Raw genomic sequence first — 23,139 nt, 5'->3', positions numbered from 1 at the left:
CTTATCTTAGTTCAAAGGTCACTGACAAATAGGAAAAAAGGAAAGGCCATCAGTGGTGCTGCCGCCTGGTGGCGGGCCTGACGTATTAACTTGACTCATTTATTCATAGAATAATCACTTCTAGGAACGCGTTTGGCGGCTTCTTCAATAGACTCCCATTTTGGGCTCTGACGGAGTCAAGAAATGAACAATGCAAGGCCCTAACTACCTCCCCAGTCCATTCATATCTCAGACGAAGGCAAGAGAGAGGGGGACTAGTGGGGAAGGGGAGTGGAGGTGGAGACAGTACTGCTATATCATAATGCTGGAGATTTAATTGGAAGGAATGTTTATAGTGTAATCAACGTAAATGAATAAAGAGATGCACACGTAGTCCATGGTGAGGGAGGGCGAAGGTTTGGAACCTGTGGCTGAGTGAGAGAGAGAGAGAGAGAGAGAGAGAGAGAGAGAGAGAGAGAGAGAGAGAGAGAGAGAGAGAGAGAGAGAGAGAGAGAGAGAGAGAATGATAAAGATGGTGGTAGAGATCACGTTGGTACCAGTGATGACGCAGATGGTGAGGAGGATGAGCAAGACTTGAGGGTGGATCTCAACTTCTAATCGGCTGAGGATGAAGGCATCTCCCGAGTCCCCAGAGGCAGGCAGGCACCTCTCATGTCTGCCAGGCGCACCGCTTGGCTCGTCCTAATGGCGCGGTAACACCACACAGTGTGTGGGGGACCGTGTTAACTCCAAACACTGTGAGGGAAGACGTATTAACACCACTCACTAGGAGGGTGAGGACGTATTAAAGTCACACCCACTGTGAGAGGGCCGTGTTCACTCCACACACGGTGAGGGGGACATGTTAACTCCACACACGGTGAGGGGGACATGTTAACTCCACACACGGTGAGGGAGGACGTGTTAACTCCACACACGGTGAGGGAGGACGTGTTAAAGCAACAAGACAACACTCAACAGTGTCAGGTAACAATATGACAACAGCAGCAGCAGGTCACCCCTGATGACGTGTTGGCTGTTTGTCAGGTTTTCAATGTTGAGTTTCAGCAACCTCGCTGACACTGATGAGTGTCAGGCACCTTACTGATAGCCAGGGGGGGTCAGTTACCTAGCTGATAGTGAACGAGTGTCAGCTGCATCGCTGACAGCGAATACTGTCAGCCGCCTCACGATAGTGATACGTGTCAGCCACATCGCTAACTACGCTCTTGAACAAGTTCCGTCTTACTGGCGCTGTACCCGTCCCTACGCGAGAACCCGCTGGTGCTGTACCCTTACATGAGAGTGCCATTCCACTGGTGCTGTACCTCTCCTTGAGGGAGTATACCGATCCACTGGTGGCTAAGTGAAGTCAGCAAAAATTAGTCAGGAAGAACAGAAAAGAGAAAGAAAGGAAAAAGAGAGGAAGGAAGAAAGTAAGGTCTAGAATCAGCCCAAGGAACATACTTCATGTCCCTCGCTGTTGCCGACCTTACCGTGAAAAGCTTCCCGATACAGCGGTATAGAGTGAGGGCAGGGGAGATAAGGCCCTCCACCTTCAGTCTACAATCGCTTCAGGAGTGGCACCTAAGCACGGCATGCCATATACGACTTCCCGAACCTGTTGTGTCCAACACCATCACCGCCGCTTTCCCTGCCAGCCTGTGTGTGTGTGTGTGTGTGTGTGTGTGTGTGTGTGTGTGTATGTGTGTGCAGAACCACCACTAGAAAAGGAAACGCGATAATCATGATCACTCCTCCCGTGTATTGCCACATCTTCAGATGACTAGTTACACAATGAGAAAAAATAGGTACAATAAAGATTGTGTTGTGTATACAGAACCAGAGCGAACATGGTATGGGGTTATGCAACCTTGTAATTAGTGACACAAGGGTCTACCTGACCTTGACCTGGTATCTCCCGGGATCCAAGGTTGACTTACATAATGCAACATAAACTTATGAACAGCTGATAAAACTTTCGGAAATTTTCTCTGCAATAAATGGATCAGCTTTGCACATATCATGACTGATATTCAATGCCCCATCATCATGGCGTTTAATTATGCTAGACTCTACCATAAGTCTCGCGTCTCTATCCCTACACTTAACAATAACCTTTGGCATTTTTTCCCAATCAACTGAGTGATTGTCATCACCAAGATGTACAGACAAGGCCTCAGAGTCCTGGCCAGAAGTGTACTGCGCTTATGCTGTACCTCAGAGCGTCCTTAATGTTCTATCTCCTCAGCTTCCCGTGTCGCTTCAGATGATAAGATTGTTAAAAGAGAAGCCACATGCAAACCACGAACCAAGGGAAGGTATACGGATACCATAAACAAAGACAAGCTACGTGTAAACCAAGAAGGTAAACTACTATCCAATACAGTTACCATACTGAACACGTTAGACGGGTTTGGGGGGTGGGTGGGGGCTTAGACTGGCTCGGGTCAGTCCCACGCGAAATCATGGCCATGATAGACACCCGGGGGATGTTTGTTTCTTCTCCCATACGAAGGCCGATACCGCCATGGGAAAGCGCCCACAAGGACATCTTATCCTTTGCTCCCACACGAAAACGTTACCCTGTCATACACACTCACTCTGCTACACACGTTATTTCTCTTGTTATCAGTTCTACCTCACACTGATCCATCAGTTATTCAAATGATTTAGATAAATAGGAATCGTTCTATAATCAGGAAGCAAAACAGAGACGGAAATAAGATTTTATTTGAAATTTTGAAAATAAGAAAAAAAAATTGAAAAATACATGCCATGTTGTCGAAGCAAAGATAATGATAGTATTAATGATAATGATAATGAAGATGATAATAACAGTATAAACTTGGAAGATGGGTACGAGGGGCAGCAAACGGAGAGAGAAAAAGAGTCGGCATCAGCACAAGGATTCAGTTTTCCTCCACTACAGAGCACGATGCAGGGGACACCACAGTATACTGGCTGATCAACACCGTCAGTGTCCCCACCTCAATACTCCACCAACGAACAGTCGAGTCCAATGTTTAAAAAGGAGACAGAAACACACTCTTGTTAACCGATCAAATTAGCTTGATACGAAAGCCTCATAAGGGCCAGACTTTACATAGAGATACTCTCTCTCTCTCTCTCTCTCTCTCTCTCTCTCTCTCTCTCTCTCTCTCTCTCTCTCTCTCTCTCTCTCTCAACTGGCGCCCATCCCCTTCAGTCTTCCCCTATCGTGAACAGACTTGGCTCTGATCCTGCCTTCAAGCACTTTCATCCCTTCATCATCCTTTCACTCCAAATACTTCTCGTTACTTCCTTGTCTGTCTTCCTGCCACTTTCGCCCGCGGCTACATAAGGTGTGTGTGTGTGTGTGTGTGTGTGTGTGTGTGTGTTTGCAGGGGGAGAGTTATGATGGTGTCAGCTCCTCCTGGCCAAGAGGGTAGGGTCATGTGTATGTGCGCGTTTGTATGTGTGTATGTGTTTTGCCAGGCTAATGGATCTCTCTTTTTTATTTTGTATCTATGCAATACCTTTACTGTTGTCTTTATTCTGTCCGTGTCTATGTGTCCATACACACACACACACACACACACACACACACACACATATATATATATATATATATATATATATATATATATATACATATATATATATATATATATATATACATATATATATATATATATATATATATACATATATATATATATATATATATATATATATATTTACTGATGTTTACATATACATGAGGTGTACAACATGTACACCCGAGCCCCGGGTTCCGGCAGGTCAAGACCTGACCGCCGAGGTCATGCATCCTGAGAGACCAACACCTCCAGGGCGGCAGGCGACCAGCCTGACGAAGGAGAGAACGTCTGACTGGCTCTACGGACCAAACAAAGAACCTTGAGCATTACACAGGAGACAGAAGAATTATCAATACCTCCTGTCGTCGAATTTTGTAAGCTGAGAACTGGACCATTACTCAACAAGATATATTGTGTGACTGTGAAAACCTCTGGACGAATGAATCTAGGAATATAAATCGCGCATTAGGCTGGAATTATGTACGTGATTTTCATCCAGTATTATCAAAGTCTTATGACGAGGGATGCATCGTTCTCTCGAGTCCTCTTGGGCAACATCCTTAAGCCTTGAGACTCGACTGAGAAATTAACATCAAGTGAATCATGTTTTATTGACAGGTAAAGATAAATAATGATTGTTGAAGTGGTACTTGTCTTTAAATGTATAAACGACACATCCAATATGTTCAGAGATAAAACTACTCGCATCATCTCGTCAGGTAACAAGACACAATCAGAGGCGTGTGAGGGCTGGACATCCTTGAGTCTCGTGCGGGTGACACGACAGAAATTATTATCTAAACACAAAGTTACACCAGTGGAGGCTGGCTGGTCTCGGTGCCCACCAGCGTGACTCTGGAGAAAGAGGAATATGGTACGTACACTGCCAGTGGTGCACGAGCAAACGCGAATGATATATGCTATTGCGTTACTCAGTCACTTAAAAAATACAGAAAATACACACACACACACACACACACACACACACACACACACACACACACACACACACACACAATATGAATCTTAATGTAAAATATTATTCTGAAGTCTTTTAAAAATCAATTATCCCCAACAGACATTTCCATTACCACGTACGTCATCAGACGACGAAGCATTAAGATGTTGTCTTAACCCCCCCCCCTCCCCCCATCCCTCAGACAAATGTTCCCGGAGGATAACAAGTCTCAATCACCCTGACTACCCAGGCGCCCCCTGGCGTTACCAAGATTACTAGTAACATATTCTCGCAACTTGTTATTACGCCCACTGGAAGATGGACGGAGGGTTTGGTCTGGTCGGCCGATGCCTCGAGCAGGTCACTTTACTGTAGAAAACTCTCGGGTTCCTCGACGTCAGGGAGGCAAGACCTGATGTTTGTCTGAACTGATGAATTTCCCAGTAGGAAGCTGCTAAGGGTCAATGTAACGTTTAGACTGACGCCGGGGAATTCAGCAGAGTGGCATAGTCTGAGGTGTAGTAAAACAGCAAGGGGATGGGGCATGAGTGGAAGCAAGGATCAGGTTATGATTACGTCGTGGTACGGTTAATGGTGAAGTGGCAGGCGATGGTCATGCTGTACTGTAAGGCAATGTAGTCAGCGGTACTGTGTGAACAGTGACACCGATGGCAAAGACGTCGACGTATCCCCATCAAGTAGATGCATCCGTCAGGGAATCATCTATAAGACCGAGGAAACAAAAGGATCCCATCGCTGTGGCCTGTGGGACGCGACAGGTGAAGGACAAGAAGGCGCAGATGGCCCGTCGACAGCGTAGAGCCTGACGATGCTCACTCAGAAGGTCTGCAAACCATGGAGTGAGACATCTCCGCAGCTCAGGGTCGGTGGCTTTGTTGACGATCGTGTTATGGTTAAGTAGGGCGAGAGTTTTGATGAAGTCATTGAGGGCGACAACCACAGAGGTCTTGCTCTTTTTGTAGGTTGCGGTAGTTAAAGTCCAAGGCCTTGATGAGAATGTGGGTGGTGGAAGACATCATCGTATTCCCGAATTCCTTAAGGTCTATGGAGACTATGAGGTGTGTATGAACTTAATTGAAAACGAAACATTGACAGAGGAAGCAGGGGGTCTAGGTGATGAGTACAACACGCGGCTCACTGAAATACAGCGGGCCTCTTGACGTAGGTACTGAGGAGATATATGACGTCTTCCAATCAGAGGGGCATTCAAACTGATGGAGAAAAACACTGATGGTGGAACAAGGGGTTCTGGCTAGTAAAGGTGTTCTCAAGTCAATGTGGGTAGAAGATTCGTTTTACCTTGAAGTTGTGTATACTGAGTCTTGTGTTGCTGGGGATGGAAGTTAGGCTGGGAGGCAGGTGGTGCCAAGGAGGGGCAGTATCTGGTAGTGTGTGTGTGTGTGTGTGTGTGTGTGTGTGTGTGTGTGTGTGTGTGTGTGTGCGTGTGTGTGTGTGTGTGTGTGTGTGTGTGTGTTGTGTGTGTGTCAGGTGCTGGGACCACCTGTGATCCTCACCATGTGCGTTTGTTTACATTAGCATGTGGTCACCCGATGAAGTTCACCAGGTCAAGGTGGTTTGTGAGGAGGAGCAAGCATCACTGGGTGAGGTTCATCAGGTCATGGCGGTGTGTTAGGTAGTGCTGGCAACACTAGGTGAGGCTCAGCAGATCAAGGTGGTGTTTTGAGGTGGTACTAGCAACACCAGGTGAAGTTCACCAGGTCAAGGTGGTGTGTGAGGTGGTGCTGGCAACACGTACCTCAACTGATCCTCTCATTCCTCTCACACTAACGTGGTCGTCAGGCAAGACTGTGGTATAGAGGACATTCTAACAGTATGCAAGATGATAAATGATGCAGATATCTAAATATCATTATGAAACGCACCATTAACAAGAGAATCTAAACAAAGAAAAAAAATTCAGCCTTCGTGACATCTGAATTAAAATGACCATAGATATACAGTTGGTAAAAGACTACATCAGATTTTGCATCCTAAGTTTTATCATTTTTTTGTGTGAATGTGTTCATAAACGAATCATGCATATCATGTATACAAAACAACAAGATTTTAAAGCACATACCGTTAATTACTACAGGGTGAACAAGTAAGCTGTCTGCGAAGTAGGTGGAAATATGTCAACAAAAATTTAAAAGTATATTCGCAAATATGAGAACAGATCTGTATCCATGATAAGCTATACCTACAAAGTTCGTTAGGAAAACTCTAGCTTGGAATGGACGTGTGTTGAGCAGTGAGGGGTGTGTTGTGTGGTGTCCAGTGAGGGGTGTGTTGTGTGGTGTCCAGTGAGGGGTGTGTTGTGTGGTGTCCAGTGAGGGGTGTGTTGTGTGGTGTCCAGTGAGGGGTGTGTTGTGTGGTGTCCAGAGTTGTACACGGACAGAGGTAAGTCTCGAGTGAGATAACTTTCGAGAACTTGCGACGAGACTTTCACAGAAGGCAGGGTTGGCGCGTAGCGTTCACCGCAAGAAGATCTAGAGTAACGAAGAACGAGCGGTGTGAGTTACATGTTGTTAAGCGTTACGCATGAGATGGAGAGAGTTGTTATGTTAGCGGACTGAGATCCAGCAACCCACGTGTGGGATGAGGCAAGAAGACAACATTTTGGGACAAAGGAGTGAAACTCGACAGTTACTGAAGCGCTAGCTGGCTCACTACGCAGCCGTCACTAACCCTCCCGATACCTAGGCGGGTAATACCGGCAATATACCTTCATGGTCGGTGGCTGCCTACCTGAGTGAGAGAGAGAGAGAGAGAGAGAGAGAGAGAGAGAGAGAGAGAGAGAGAGAGAGAGAGAGAGAGAGAGAGAGAGATGTTGGACCACTTCCTCCATCGCTCTGGAGGAAGGAAGAGTGAAAGTTGTCTGGGGTGAGACATGAGGGGGTTCTCACGCTGGGGTGCCGACAGACACAGGTCACAGGTCAAGCACACACTGAGAACATTTACAACACGTCTTAACATACTCCTTTCCACCCTCATACTCACTGCCACTCCTGTCAGGCCTGGTCCCGAAACCCTCTTCATTAATCTTTAAAAATGGAAAAAGACAGACCGTTAGAAGTGAGACAATGAGCTTAATGAGACTCCATCTTTTTGATCGATTATCTGCTTATTAGTTAATCAGATATTTCATAAGGAACTAATGATTACGTGGGATCTCTTACTGGGAAGAAAACAACTGGGTAATTCAGGTCACGTTGAATTTGTTTCTGATCTAACTGAGGTCTTCAAGTGTGTTTGTGTGTGTGTGTGTGTGTGAGAGAGAGAGAGAGAGAGAGAGAGAGAGAGAGAGAGAGAGAGAGAGAGAGAGTGCGTTAGGTAGGCGATAACCTTACTGAAGACTGAGGGTCAGATTCAGAGGAGTATGTGTAAGTCATCAGGCCAGGCAAAGCTGTGGTACTCATATGAACTTGAGTGGGCTAGACAAGGATGTAGTGGTCATGTAAGCTGATGGAGTGGGCTAGACAGAGGCGATTGCTGCAGAGAGGGAAAGTTCTCAGGCCAGTTTAACTTAGGTAATGATTATGATCCTTCTGCACCTCTCTCTCTCTCTCTCTCTCTCTCTCTCTCTCTCTCTCTCTCTCTCTCTCTCTCTCTCTCTCTCTCTCATTAAGTAAATATACAACAGCAACGAGTGATACATAGTTTTTTTCTTCTAGTGAGGTTGAGATAAGGAAGTGTTTGGGTAACGTTACGAAGATGGTCAGATGCCACAAGATTTCGAAAATCCGCGATAACATCGGACGACATCATTAAACAAGCGACAACGCCTGCTTCTCCCTCCCCCATCTACCGTTCCCAAGGTTCACAATGGAGAAAGGAAGAGATGAAGAAGATTGCCGGGAATAATGAGGTGAAAGGGTCAACCAGAAGAGACGTGCAAGTTGAGGAAGAAAGTAATAGATTGTGATGCGCGATGATTGCCACTCTCGGGAATGTCTGATGCGCGATAATTTCCATTTATGGTGGGGGTGGGAAGGCCGATGTGCGATGATTTGAATCATGGGAAAAACACTTATGATTGATGATTTAGTGCTGGGGGGCAAGATTGATGGATGGTGATACTTTTATGTTTAAAGATTGGTTGATGGAAGATGACTGATGTCCTGAGATGCACATGTCGTGATTCGTTTCATGGGAATGACTGATGTACGATGATCTGTGTTGTAGGGGAGGCTGATGAACGATGACTGGTGTTGTAGGAAAATTATACGCGTCATGGTGTACGTCACGGGACAGGGTTATGGGCCATGATTTATGTTACAGGGAGGTTCATGCACAACCCTGTGTGTTGTAGGAAGATCAAGTACGACGAAGTGTGTCATGCGAGTTAGTGATGTACGATGACGTGTGTTGTAGGACGTACGATGATTCGATTGAAGAAATTTTCATTTGTGTTGCAGGAAGACTTGTGTGTGATGCTTTGTGTTGTCGGGAGATTTTTGTTATGTGACGGTTTGTGGTTCAGGAAGACTGTTAGAGGGTGGTGATGTGCGATGAACTTGGGTTGTGGGAGCACTGCTGTACGATGCCTGACGCTGAGGGAGGAGCGCTGTGAAGGTATACGAACTGCTGCACGACACAGCTGCTGTGTGACCTGACGATAACATCCATCACAACTCACTCCTGTGTTCCTGTGACACTGGCAACATGAACTCTTCCTGTGTTGCCAGTCTTGAACGCAACACATAACATTGATAATGGAAGATTATCACATTAAATAATTATATAAACCAATGATGACGAAAAGAAATTAATTAATGAACTGGTAATATCAAAAAAGTCAAAACTAAACAAACCAGTGGTAACTTTACGAACAAATAATAACTTCACGAGTCAATAATAACTTAATGAACCAATAATAACTACACAAACCAGTACTAACTTAATGAGCTAGCCCTGATTTAACGGAAAATATCTTGACACAAGATCAAGTTGTTTTCCGTGAAGAAATGATCAAATCTATGTTAGTTACTCGTAAAGGGTCAGATCTAATGTGTCACAAAAAGTGTTGGATGTTATGCTGACGCTTGTCGTATCCCTCAGCAGTCAGCACGACCCTGGTCCACCTGGCGAGGTCCTGCAGGATATGCCCTACACCGAGGCTCCCTTACGGGGTTCCTGCTTCTGTTAAGGGCACCAGGTTTGAAGAAATTTATGGACGAATGTGAGGCAGGCAAGGCATGAGGGTGGAGGGGTGAGGTTGGAGGGAGGTTTGAGGAGAGAGGGAGGAGGCAGTTCCCGCCCCTGGGGGCCGCCGCTCTGTCCAGTATTGTGATGCTGACGACGTGGGAGAAAACTGGGTAGGGCAGATTTGTCTGATGGTGGCGGTGATGGTGATAAGCCAAGACATCTACTACGAGGCGATTTCTTTTCTATCCTAGACCACACGTTTACTCTACATCTGTAGCTGACATAAGCCGACTACATCTGTAGGCTAAACCTGTAACGCAACTCATTGGTCTACCTATTGCGTAGTCTACGTCTGTAGACGACTTCAATACTCTACCTATGTTGTCTGAACGTAAATTTTAATCTGAGGGGCAAAACAAACACACGCTAATACACTCACCAGACACACGCACATACATACTCCATAATCTAACAAACAAACTACATAAGAAGCAGCCTGAGGGACCTCTCTCCTGCAACCCCAGCCAGAGTCCTGTCTGTTATCCATAACACGAGCCAGCCTCCCTACAATACCACAACACTGGAAGTGTGACACGAAGCTACGCCGTCACAAATCTGACCGACATATTGCTGGTGTCAAGCCAAAGGACCGGGAGTTTAATCTCTGATGACCATCATGCAGGCAAGACTCGAGGCGGCAGGCGGTGTGGTGTACAGACAGACGTCTCTACCACACCTGGTCTGCCTCCCCCAGCCTGCCTCTCACAGCCACAGTAAATAATTCTGGACGTCTTATTTGTTAGTTCACCATACAGTGAAAGTTTCCTCCTGATCCACCTCACAGTAAATCTCAGTGCAGGCGAATGCCAAAGATATTAATTGAAGCCAAAAATATAAAAAATGTGAACAAAATGCATGGTAACCTTCAGCAGAACGTCCAAGAAAGAAAGAACCTGCAGGGAGGATCAGCAATGAACTTGAAAAATGGTAAACACTGCCAATGTTGATCTTGACTAACCAATCCTAACTTGACCTAACCAAATCTAACTTGACCTAACCTAACTTGACCTAACTTAACCTAAGACATGACTACAAGCAAGACTCGAGCAACGTTAACGACCAACATACACACAATGAAAATCAGAACGATGATGACGCGCTGTTTCGCAGTCTCCCTATTAGTGTGACGTTTGCACACAACACACACCAGAAGGGGTGTCAGCTTGAGACACAATACACTCCTTTAGCAGTGTGAGCTTACGACAAAATAAACTCTCAAGTGGTGAGAGCCATTCCCGCCTCCTCCATATCTTCCACGAATCCAGAATAATGAACTCAAAAAACCTGGCACAATGTCTTGTTGCTTTTCTTACTAGACGCGAGAGATGCCGTGTGATAAGTAAACAGGAGTGAAGGCATCTTTGGCACGATGACGGTACCTCTCACCACCGAAGATGTCTACTGTACCCTGGGTAACTGCTGTACTGCTGGTGTCCCAAGTATCATCAGTGTCCACATCATCCTGAGCGTCTACTATACCGTAAGTGTATATAACACCTTAGGTGTCCACTGTACCCTGAGTGTCTATTGCACCGCGAGTACCCACCACTGTACTATGGGTGTCCAGTGTACTAAAGGGGTGTCTGATGTACCGTGTGTGTCCACTGCAACCAGGGTGCTGACTGTGTCAGTATTCCAGTGGATGATCGCTTGCAAAGGAGAAACTACCTTAGTGATAGGAACATGAACTGATGGGAAGAGGGCCATGCCAGACAAAAGAGATGGATGGCTAGACTGTGTGTCCCTGTACTGCTTGAAAGCATTTGACATTACTGCACTTTGGAGGTTAAGAAGCTGGATCTATAAGACACGGCCGCACCACGATTGCTATCTAACAGGAAACAAGTTACAGGAGTCTATATTAGACGACTCATTCTGTGTGTGTGTGTGTGTGTGTGTGTGTGTGTGTGTGTGTGTGTGTGTGTGTGTGTGTGTCAACTTGGTACAAAACGTGTTACCTGTAAAGGAGCCACACTGTCTGCTGGGAAATATTGTAGTTAGTTTCAAGTACATGTATAAGAAATTGTCAGGTAGGCTATTCACGATGTACATCGGGCCAAAATAACTTTGATTTATCAACTATGAGACAAGAATTAAACGAGCTTAGTTACAGGCAACAAAGAAAGAAGAGTAAGGGATAAGCTGATTATGTATGTCCTTTATAAGCTTTAAAATCAGGTTGATGAAGTGGCCAGTAAACAGATTTTCGAAAGATGTGTTGCAATAACAGAACTAGATAGCATAAAGAAAACAGAAGAGAAGAAATAAATGGAATAAACTGAACGATGAAATTGTAAATACAACCATCTTACAAATGCAAAAAAAAAAAAAAAGAAAAAAGTTGTATGATGGTGGAGAAAGTATACGAGTTTGGGGACCCACGAGCGTAGAACAGTAGTTTTCAAAATTTCTATAACCACGGAAAACTTCTCAGCCTCTTACGAAACACCCACGGAACCCCATCATTACGATATCGTGGAACCCAATTTTGATAACCCCATTACAGAACTCACCTCTCCGCACAGCAGTGGAGCGTGATGGCTAGGCCGTCACCAAGCACTTGGCGTTCTCCCAGAAGCCCAAGTGCGCGACCCACAACCCATGAAAAGACTAGCAACCTCACCCGGTAGAAAACATGGTCGAGATTCATAAGGTCTGGAGTCACAAAGAGCGACGAAGGAGTGAAGAAAGTGATAAGAACCGATGATTGAGCAGTGGAGGGAACTGAGAAATCCGAACGAAGAAAATGTGATAATGAAACACCCACGATGATAAATGACAGACAAACGCATGACAGTGAAACGTGAATGTAACTATAAGATCGAGGGATTGCAGTACATTGAAAGAATTAATGTCACGATAAGATTATAATGAAGTACATGAGAGAGCAAGAAGCAGGTTGGGTTTGTTGTTAATGTAACCAGATGTGGAGGATGGCGTTGACGTCAGGGGATCAAACACGGTTATAACTTTAAGATGGATGATGTCAGTGGAATAAACACCGTCTCACCTTAACGATGGATGATAGCAATATATCAGTGCGCTGTCTTACGATTGATGATGATGATGGTGATGATGGTGATGTCAGTGGACTAAGATACTTCCTCAGCTTAAGAATGATGATGTCAAGGGATCAAACAAAGTCTCATCTTACGATTATTGATGATAATGTCAGATGATGTCAGTGGATCAACACTGTCTGAGCTCAAGACTGGTGATGTCACACGGTCTACTGCCGTTTCTCTGTAGAATTAAAGATGTCAGAGAATCAAATGCTATTTCACCATAAGATTAGTGATGCCAATACTCTCTCAGCTTCCCAGGTAGTCTGCTCACCCATCTAAGGACTGATCATTCGCGCCTATCTTGAAGTGATGATGCAAATGATTATCTGATATGTATGTTTATACTGAGAAAGAGATCATAGAGAAGAATAATTACTTACAGACCTAGAAAGTAATATGTGACATATTACAAGCGACCACTGCTTCTGTTATGATCGAGCAGGACAGGTGAAGTAAGAAAGAGAGAGAGAGAGAGTATTAAGATGACCACCAGGTTGGGTCTGCCATATTTGCTCCTAAAGGGCATCCTACACAGACAGTGAAAGTTGGGGTGGCGTGGGCGGTGGCGGGGGTTGTCATGGGTTGCTGGAGGAGGGAGGGGAGGTGGTGGAAGGAAAGGGCAGAGACCTGTTCTTAGAGAGCTGACCGGTGGCGAATCCAGAGAGGGAGGGAGAGAGAAGGGGATGAGGGAGCGGCTGGCGAGCGAGCTGCAAGGAGGGAGGGAGGGCGGGAGGGGAGATGTGAATGGTTGCTTCTTGTTGGGGTTTAGTTGCAAGGATAGATTAACTGCTCGGGCTGCCGTGTTTAGCATCTATCATGTAGGCCACTGGGATGGTAATGTGTTCTGAAGGAACTACAGTAGTTCTGCCCTGTAGAGTGTTCACGTAGAACCTGTGTAAATATCACACGTAGCCTGCATGAAGGTCACCTCACAGCCATTCTTTTTTCAAAGATCACGTATTGTGTGTTGGGAACATGGCCTCTGAAGAGTTATCATATAGCTATTGGCTATCCTCGAGCATGGTACAGTGTTAACTGTAAGTAGTCATATAAATGCTATAGCTAGTCTTCAAACAATCAAACAACCGTCTAAGTGCCATACGAGTGATGAGTTGTCTTGGTCTGTATGTGTGATTATCTGTAAACAGGTTCTTTGTGGTCGCAATATTGGCGATAATCCTTATCATGCTGTCACCATATTGTCTTCCTACACTCAATTATTTTCTCCTCGCAAAGTGTAAACAATCATGGACGAGCTGTTTAAAAGATTTATAGATACATGAAGAGATAAATGAATATATATATATATATATATATATATATATATATATATATATATATATATATATATATATATATATATATATATATAATAAATATATATATATATATATATATATATATATATATATATATATATATATATATATATATATATATATATATATATATATATATATATACAATTCCCACTAAGAAACCTAACACGAAAATCCTGTATTACCACATCTTCATGGGACCAGTTACGATGAGGTTATGTCCACAGAACTGGAGGAAACATGGAACAGGGTCAAGTGACCTTGTAATTAGCGAGGTCAGCAGAAGGGTCTCCCTGAACTTTCCTCTACCTCACCTTGACCTGACATTTCCCGGGTGACTACTCTAGTAAAACCGGACACATGTTGACTACAATATCATATACTCTTGTACAGTTGTTAAAATGTTTACAAGTTAATAATAAATGGCCCTGTTTACATTCCTTGAGTGATATTCAATACCTCATCATCAAGATGTTCAATCATGCTGGAATCTATCATATTTCTTTCATCTCTATCCCTACACTTAATATCCTTCGGCATTTCTCCCATCAAATGAATGATTATTTTCACTAAGGTGTACAAACAAGGCATGATATTGCTGATGTACAGATTGATGTTGGTCTTAATTCTGTATCTAAGTTTTGAAATACGATCAAATCTGTGAGACATTTCAGCAAAGTCTTTATAAGAGAAGCTAATCTCTCCCAGTGTGAAATCTTATTGGATCAAAGCTGAGGAAATTCTTGAGAAAATGTTAGAAAATATTCTTGATCTGAATGCATTAAAATTGTGTTACTTTCACAAACCTGAAGGCTGTAGAAATGGCCATCAAATGTTGCCGGAAAATTATTACAGTGAAGGTCTAGAAGGAAACCTGTTTCAGTGAAGTTCTCAAGGAGTTAACATATAGATCTGAAAAAAAAAAGATAAGAAGGAAGTATAGAAAACAACTCCAACTTGATGCCAAGTCTCACTATGCAAACGGTCAACTGTATTCATGTGCAGCAACAAACGTGTAATTACAAAAGAAAAGAAATTTCAAATTATTATGGCAGAAATCATCTCATGACGAGCTCCTAACAACAGTCCAGTTGCAACTGGCTTTAGTCCTGTTGCTCAAACACGAACATAATAAACCACATATCATCAAGCAGGACAACTTCAAGCCATAACAGACTGTATTGTGTGAGGAGGCAAAGCTTCATATTATGGTAAGGGGTGTTGAGTAGCATTGCCCACAAGACTGGCCTGTTACAACAAGAGACTCTGCCAGTAGCTGTGGGAACAAAAAGTAAACAGTCATGACTTGTTGGTAATGATGATGATGATAACACTGACATTGATCTGGTGTTCTGGTTCCGGCTCTGACACAGAGTCACAGACAAACATTTGATCCATCTCAAATATAGCAATAGGATTGGGGCAGTAGAAGTGCTCTGGTTAAGTATCATCATGTCTTGTGTAATGAAAGTGTTATGAATTATTTCCCTCGTGATAACGACATGATGTATAGCATGTGATGTTATCTGTATCACTATCGTCCAGCTTCGTTCGTCATGGTCCTTTTTTATACCCAGTTGTGCCACAGAATTGATGTATGACCAGCCTATGATCTATGTCGTATGGATTGCCTTGTCAATATAACTCTATCAGATATATCATACATATCTGTAACCAGTCCACTGTTACCTTAACCATACCATTGCTTTGTTATGTCACTGTGTTTTCAAAACATAAAAAATGCCTATGTGCCAGTGGGAATCTGTCATTCATATGTAATCGTAATATCGTGTGAACCAGCATTGCTCGCATGGGTGATTTCCTGGCAAAAAAAAAAAAAATGGTTGTCTTCATTCGCGTTTCTCTCGTTCACCATCGAGTGTGGTTATGATGGTGTGTGGGTGTGGTAGTGGTGACGGTGTGTGGGTGTGGTAGTGGTGACGGTGTGTGGGTGTGGTAGTGGTAACGGTGTGTTGGTGTGGTAGTGGTGACGGTGTGTGGGTGCGTTGGTGATGATGTAAGGGCGTGGTGTTGATAATGTTATCAGCGTGCTGATAACAGTGTGTGGGCGTAGTTCTGTGGGCGTGGTGGCGGGACACGTACCCAGGACTTTCTTCTCCCCAGACGGAAGGTTGTCCCGCCCACTGCTTCATACACTCCGTGCCAATGATCGCCAAAGCTTGGCAAAACTGACCGGATGTGATAGCATGGACGGTCGACCGTGAGGGGTCGACGGTGCCAATATGATAGGTCGACATTACTGATACAGTGGGTCGACGCATCTTAATCCCTAGCGACCCCTGCACCAGTCTCACGGGGACCTAACCTTGCTACAACATGACGTCATGATGACGTAATGACTGTATCCTGACCGGTCAAGGCTCACGTCCACACCGGTGGTTGACGAGTCATCATCGCTTCTTGATGGTACGTCATGACCACGTTCTCCTGCGGTCATCAGTGAGTCGCGGCAACGTATGATATCCAGTCTTACGTCATCCACTTAGCCGTGGCCGTCCACCCTCGCAGAAGGAAACAATCAACCCACTTGCTAGCTCGGTGGTGTGGGGGCCAAGTCGCCAGCGGCCAGCCTTCGTCAGGCACGGGAGGCGTTGCCCCTGTCTCTCTACATCAATCTGTTGACGTCAGTAAACATTTTTGTTGATGATGGCAAACGCTGGCAACCAAAACTTGTTTCACTAGATGCGGCTCTGCTTCCTGGAATATATATATATATATATATATATATATATATATATATATATATATATATATATATATATATATACACACGAGGTACTGGTAACTGTGCAGACCCCACCAACGATCGGCACAAATGGACCATTGTCCACAGTGGGAACTACTTTCTCTCTGCTTCTTCCGAATTCCCTCCAAAATCAACTTTCATTTTCAGCTGTGGCCGGTGCACCCCAAGCAAGCCACTCCATGTGGATCAGTTCCGTTTTCGATGTGACAAAGATTGTTTCTAATGATACGAGAATCTGGTGCAGGTCATCTGGCCTCCGTCCACAAACTGTCATAAAACGGCTCATTTTGGATTTTGTAAGTATAAGTGTCGAGACATTTGAAATGATTTATGGTGTTAGCACAATGCAACACCTAACTCACCCGCAAGGTGCTACACACACACACACACACACACACACACACACAGTTTCTGTTCTCTTCCACTGGCTCTAACAGCCTCGTTAGGACCCAACTGTCTGTGTGAATGCAATTGTTTTCAATTATAGACCCACATCCACACACACACACACACACCCACACAGAAGGAGGCGTCAACATGATTATTATCTAGCATGAACTAAGCTTCAGGATTAGGTGTGAGAGGGATTTGGGAGCTGACATCGTCCATAACCTGTCGCCAGAGTCCTACATTAGAATAATCAAACTATCAAACTGCCTGTTGGCAAATGTGACGATAGCTTTCAAGTGTATGGTTACGATTTTTAACAAGTTCATACCCTACATTACACCATAACCAGAATATTATTCTGGTTATAGAGAAGGTCCAGAGAGGTGACCTACTCACAACCTTTAATTCAGTGACTACTAATATCCCATATGTGGTAAGATCCATCTACGGGAGTGGACTGCCGGCGTCCCATGGGTAGGATTTCATTTCTAAAAAGACTGTGAGCAGCCTTATGAACGTTAATTATTCACATATCACTTACTGGCATCTCTGAGAGTGTTTCTATCCATATTTTGTCCTGCTGAAGCGACCAGTAACCATCGTAGTGTCGAAGCGTTTGGTGTAACTACCCCGCCTTGCCCGAGCCTTAAACCAAAACAAAACATTACATGGACTCTTTTGATACGGTTAAATATGATATTTTAGAAGATAATGACAATGATTCAAGTGCATGTGGCTGTCATGAAGGTGCGGAAGAACGAAGGCACGAGGAAGATGATGACATTACCTGCAGTGAGGGTGAGGATGATCCCGGCCGGTGTGAGGAGGAGTGGTGGTGTTACTGCCACGTCTGCCATTTGCCTAAGTTACCCTGCGGGCGCTGACGAATGTTGCCAACCTTACTAAAACACAATTTGTATTTTGTGAGAGATAGATCACATATAACAGGATTTGTTCTGTCACCGATAATTCTAAGGAGCTAGATTATTTCTTAAAGTATTTTGATAACGATTTAAGGGACATCATAGTGAATGAAACAAAAAAGTGTTATAGTTCTGTGTAGGAAACACACCTAATATTTCCAAGTAGCCGGCAGTCATAAGTATAGTGTTTTGTGAAGGCGAGAGTTACTACATGAATTATTAAAAATAAATACAGTAAAAGACACTAAAATCGATTGTGATGAGGAATTAAATGTCTCAGGATCAGTGTTTCGATGTGTGACATACGAAAAGCAATTACAGAAAATGAAAGAGTTTAGTGAATAGATATGTAAATATATGTGCAAACATGATTGATACCATCATTTTGTAGAAAAAATGTATATTCGTATTAGTGTAAGAAAACTAGAACAACCGTTTGATAAAGAAAGTGTTTACATACTACGTCACATGAGGAGGTTTCATCGTACGGCTGGCTGAGACGTCTGTGGCGGCGAACTGAAAACGTGAGTACGCGTTTACCATATCATCTTATACATTATCATGTGTTTAAAGACAACTTTCATGCATTATGGAAAATGAAAACATTATGTATTGAATGTTATGCAAACACGTAGCGGGGGTATACATAATAGTTAGGTGCCCTATCTTGTTAATGCGGGAAATGGAAGGCATGCATGAAATATATATATATATATATATATATATATATATATATATATATATATATATATATATATATATATATATATATATATATATTGTATTTGAGTATCACATACAGCAAGAACAGCGTAAAATGAAATGTTAACCAAATGAAAATCAAACAGCAAAATTATACAGCGTTTTTTTATCGTTAGCATCATCATGACGCTCAGTTTTAAGCTCAATATTCACGCGTCTTCTTATAGATCTGGCAAATATGTTCTGTCTCGTAAATCAGACAAACCAGCATCCTTGAGCGAACAACACAAACCCGTGTCTTTCAATAGATCATACGAACATATGTCTTTGCATAGACCATACAAACCTGTGCTTTGTATAAACCAGACAAGCCGTGCCATCTTACAAATCAAACTTGTACCTCTGAATGAGGCAGGCAAATCCGTGCCTTTCAGTAAACCAAACAAACACGTGCCTTTGAATAAACCAGAAACGCACCTATCAATAAACCAGACAAACCAACCTGTCTTTCGGTAAACCAGACAGACCCCTGCCTTCATAGGTAATCAGAAGTAAAAAAGTATAACCCAGTCATCTCACACTACGGTTCACTTACCCGGAAAGAACAAATGGACCGAACGAACCAGTTTCGTCTCGCACAGAGATAACCGGTTCGATTCAGTCAGGAGCGACAGCAGCGATGTGTGGTAATTATGTAAGAGCGAGAACTGGCTGTACTGGCCAAGGGCGGCCACCAGCCTTGTTTTTATGGTGGAGTGAGGCAGTGATAGGTGAGGTGCCGCTGCCATCCTCATGGTGGGCGGCACCACCTGCATGGTGGGTTATGTAGGGTGCTAGCACCCTTAGTGGTGGGTCATGTACGCGGCAGCACCAGCACGGTGGGTTATGTGGGGTGCCAACATCATCATGTTGGGTTATGTGGGGTGCCAACATCATCATGTTGGGTTATGTGGGGTGCCAACATCATCATGTTGGGTTATGTGGGGTGCCAACATCATCATGGTGGGTTATGTGGGGTGCCAACATCATCATGGTGGGTCATGTGGGGTGCCAACATCATCATGGTGGGTCATAAGGCCGGAGCCATCTACTTGGTGGGTTAAGCGAGTGACCCGGTCCAAAGTACTTCACCTGGCTCGCTCACAGGGGGAGTCAGGGGCAGGCACAGTGTCTCCTGCAGCATCCTACACAGAGGAGCCAGAGAGAAGCACAGTGCCTCCCTACGCAGGACTCAGTCCTCGTACTTTTTATCAGTCACTTAGAGACAAGGCCCTATGACCCTCAGATACCCACCTGGCTCGACCCTAGCTGGGTCAGGGATCTTGGGACCACTTAGGCACCCACTTGGTGCGGCCACAGGTGGGCCAGGAAGGATGGGACTCCTCAGGTACACATCTGGTCCACCAGGCCAAAGGTGAGCCTGGTAGATGGTGCCTCTCAGGTACCCACCATGACGAGCCACAGGGGAGCAAGGGGTCTGGGATCCCTTACGTACCCCACTTGGGTCAGCTACAGGGGAGCCAGAGGTACACTTAGGTACCCAATCTGGGACAACCATAGGGTAGCCAGGGGGCTGGGACCCCTTACTGGGTGGGCGGCTACAAGTGAGCCAGGAGGGCTGGGACCCCTCAGTTACCCCACCTGGGCCTGCTACAGGAGAGCCAGGGGGGGCTGGGACCCCTCAGTTACCCCACCTGGGCCTGCTACAGGAGAGCCAGGGGGGGCTGGGACCCCTCAGTTACCCCACCTGGGCCTGCTACAGGAGAGCCAGGGGGGGCTGGGACCCCTCAGTTACCCCACCTGGGCCTGCTACAGGAGAGCCAGGGGGGCTGGGACCCCTCAGTTACCCCACTTGGGCCTGCTACAGGAGAGCCAGGGTGGGGCTGGGACCCCTCAGTTACCCCACCTGGGCCTGTTACAGGAGGGCCAGGGTGGGGCTGGGACCCCTCTGGTACCCCACCTGAATCAGTTTACACTTTTACTCAAGGCCGCCAGAGCTCACTGCCCCTGGCCCGTTACTCTCACCATCACTGCTGCTGATGCCAACTTCCGCAGTAAATACCGGCTCTGTACAGCACTCTTTCTCTCTCACACAGCACTACAGCACTGCCTCGCACTCAACAGAGCACAGCACTCTTTCCCATACAGCTCTGCAGAGCACTGAATCTTCCACAACGCTATCTCCCAGACAGCTCTGCACAGCGCCGTCTCACACAGCTCTGCACAACACTGACGCTTACACTTAGCAGCACTATGTGTATGTGTGTATGTATGTATGTATGTATATATGTATGTATGTATGTATGTATATGTATGTATGTATGTATGTATAGTTGCCTGTAACTACGGACTGTGTCTAAAACTTCAAGCGAAGACACAAACAACTTATGAGGAACAAGTTCAGGTGATAGTAACACCTTATCCGGTTGGTGCTGAACTTAGGGAAAGTTCCACAGTGTGGTGAACTTGTATTCCGACCAGCACAACACGACGGCCCCGACCACCTACTGCTGAACTTAGGGAAAGTTCCAGTATTGGGAACTTATATTCCGACCAGCACCACAACAGTTTGCCCGGACCACCTGGTGCTGCTGAGCCTATAGAAAGTTCCACAAAGCTGGGAACTTGTTCACGGACCAGCACCCAACCTGATTACCAGGTGGAACTTGATCTTTCTAGAGGAGGAGGACGAAGGGAAGGTGTAATCTGATCTTTATGCAGGACACAGAAGGTTATCAAACGGTATTTGTCTGTCGTAGAAGATAAGATGTAGCTAAGGAGCAATAATTAAACAGAAATATGTTATGTAAATAAGAAAACAAAAGAGAGCAAATATATATATATATATATATATATATATATATATATATATATATATATATATATATATATATATATATATATATATACATATATATATATATATATATATATATATATATATATATATATATATATATATATATATATATATATATATATATATATATTGGGAAGGACCACACCAGAAACAGACAAAAGTAAAGCTTCATTCGCTCACATTATTTCTCTAGTTGTCATGTGTAATGTACCGAAACCACAGCTCCCTATCCACAACCAGGCCCCACAGGCCTTTCCTTGGTTTCACCTGGCCACTTCACATGCCCTGGTTCAGTCCATTGACAGCCCCTTGGAAACCGCCTTGCTCGAAGTCATTCTATCCCATGCGCACTTCACATCCTTCAGTATGTTCGGACCCCAAGCAGCTTTTGTTTTGCATATATTCGTAACACATTCCACACAGCATCTCTTTCTACCCCATCATATATTTTTTTTCCATATCCAAAAACGCCATATACCAATTTTTCTGTTTATATCAGTATTTTTCACGAACCTTCGTACAAGTCCTGGTTCAGCCTACTGACAGCATGTCATTCCTTGTATAACACATAACTCCAGTTAGATCTATCCCCTTGCATGCCTTACACCCTCCTGCATGTTCATACCCAGATCCCACAAACCTTTTTCAACTCCTTCTCTCCACCTCCCTTCGTTTCTCCTTCTTGTTTGCCCCACTTCTGACGTAAATGCTCTCTTAGCTATCCTCTCCTATCTCATCCTCTCCATACGTTCAAATCATTTCAGCTCACCTTCCTCAACTCTCTCAAACGGGGTTCTGGTTCCTTTGCATTTTACATGACAACTAGAGAGTGGATGTGAGCTAGAGGCCATTTCTTTGTTCCTGGCGTTACCTCGCTCACACGAGTAATAGCAAGAACGTATACATCATACACATTATGACCAGGGGAGGTGGGAGTGTCCTGTATCAAATCAGTGCCACTTTCTACCTACTGGAATATATACAATAGAAGTTTACCTGCACCGATAAACTCCGTGCCTTGGTCTCTTCTTGGAGGGGCGATGACACCGTCATTCTTCATCTGGGAGAGAAAAAATATTTTGAAGAACAAGATGATCTTGGAGTCCACCTAACGACGGCTATAACCACATGGAGATGTTGAGAGTTACCCGCTGTTTACGGGGTAGTGTGGAAAGGTCTAAGACTGCTTTGGTAGGCTAAGGATAAGCTGCGTGAATCTATCTGGGAACTTATATATATATATATATATATATATATATATATATATATATATATTAATAGTATAGTCAGCTTTCAGTAAAACACAATACTCAATAACAATGATCACAGAGGAGGAGGTTTCACAAGACCTCTTGCCAAGGTGTCC

The 23,139-nt window shown here is 44.4% G+C and overlaps 1 long non-coding RNA gene across 1 annotated transcript; it reads right to left on the bottom strand.

Annotated features, from left to right (window-relative positions):
• Positions 1-14,935: 14,935 nt before the first annotated feature.
• Positions 14,936-18,718, bottom strand: LOC139762033 (uncharacterized). The gene is made up of 3 exons (XR_011715663.1): positions 18,076-18,718; positions 17,830-17,933; positions 14,936-15,043 (listed from the first exon to the last, which is right to left on the bottom strand). It is a non-coding gene; the product is annotated as an uncharacterized lncRNA (long non-coding RNA).
• Between the last annotated feature and the right edge of the window lie 4,421 nt (positions 18,719-23,139).

Source organism: Panulirus ornatus, chromosome 42 (genome assembly GCF_036320965.1).
Source record: "Panulirus ornatus isolate Po-2019 chromosome 42, ASM3632096v1, whole genome shotgun sequence".
Lineage (NCBI taxonomy): Eukaryota > Metazoa > Arthropoda > Malacostraca > Decapoda > Palinuridae > Panulirus > Panulirus ornatus.
The sequence above is the reverse complement of the archived record's forward strand: the minus strand, read 5'-3'. Positions and strand labels throughout refer to the sequence as shown.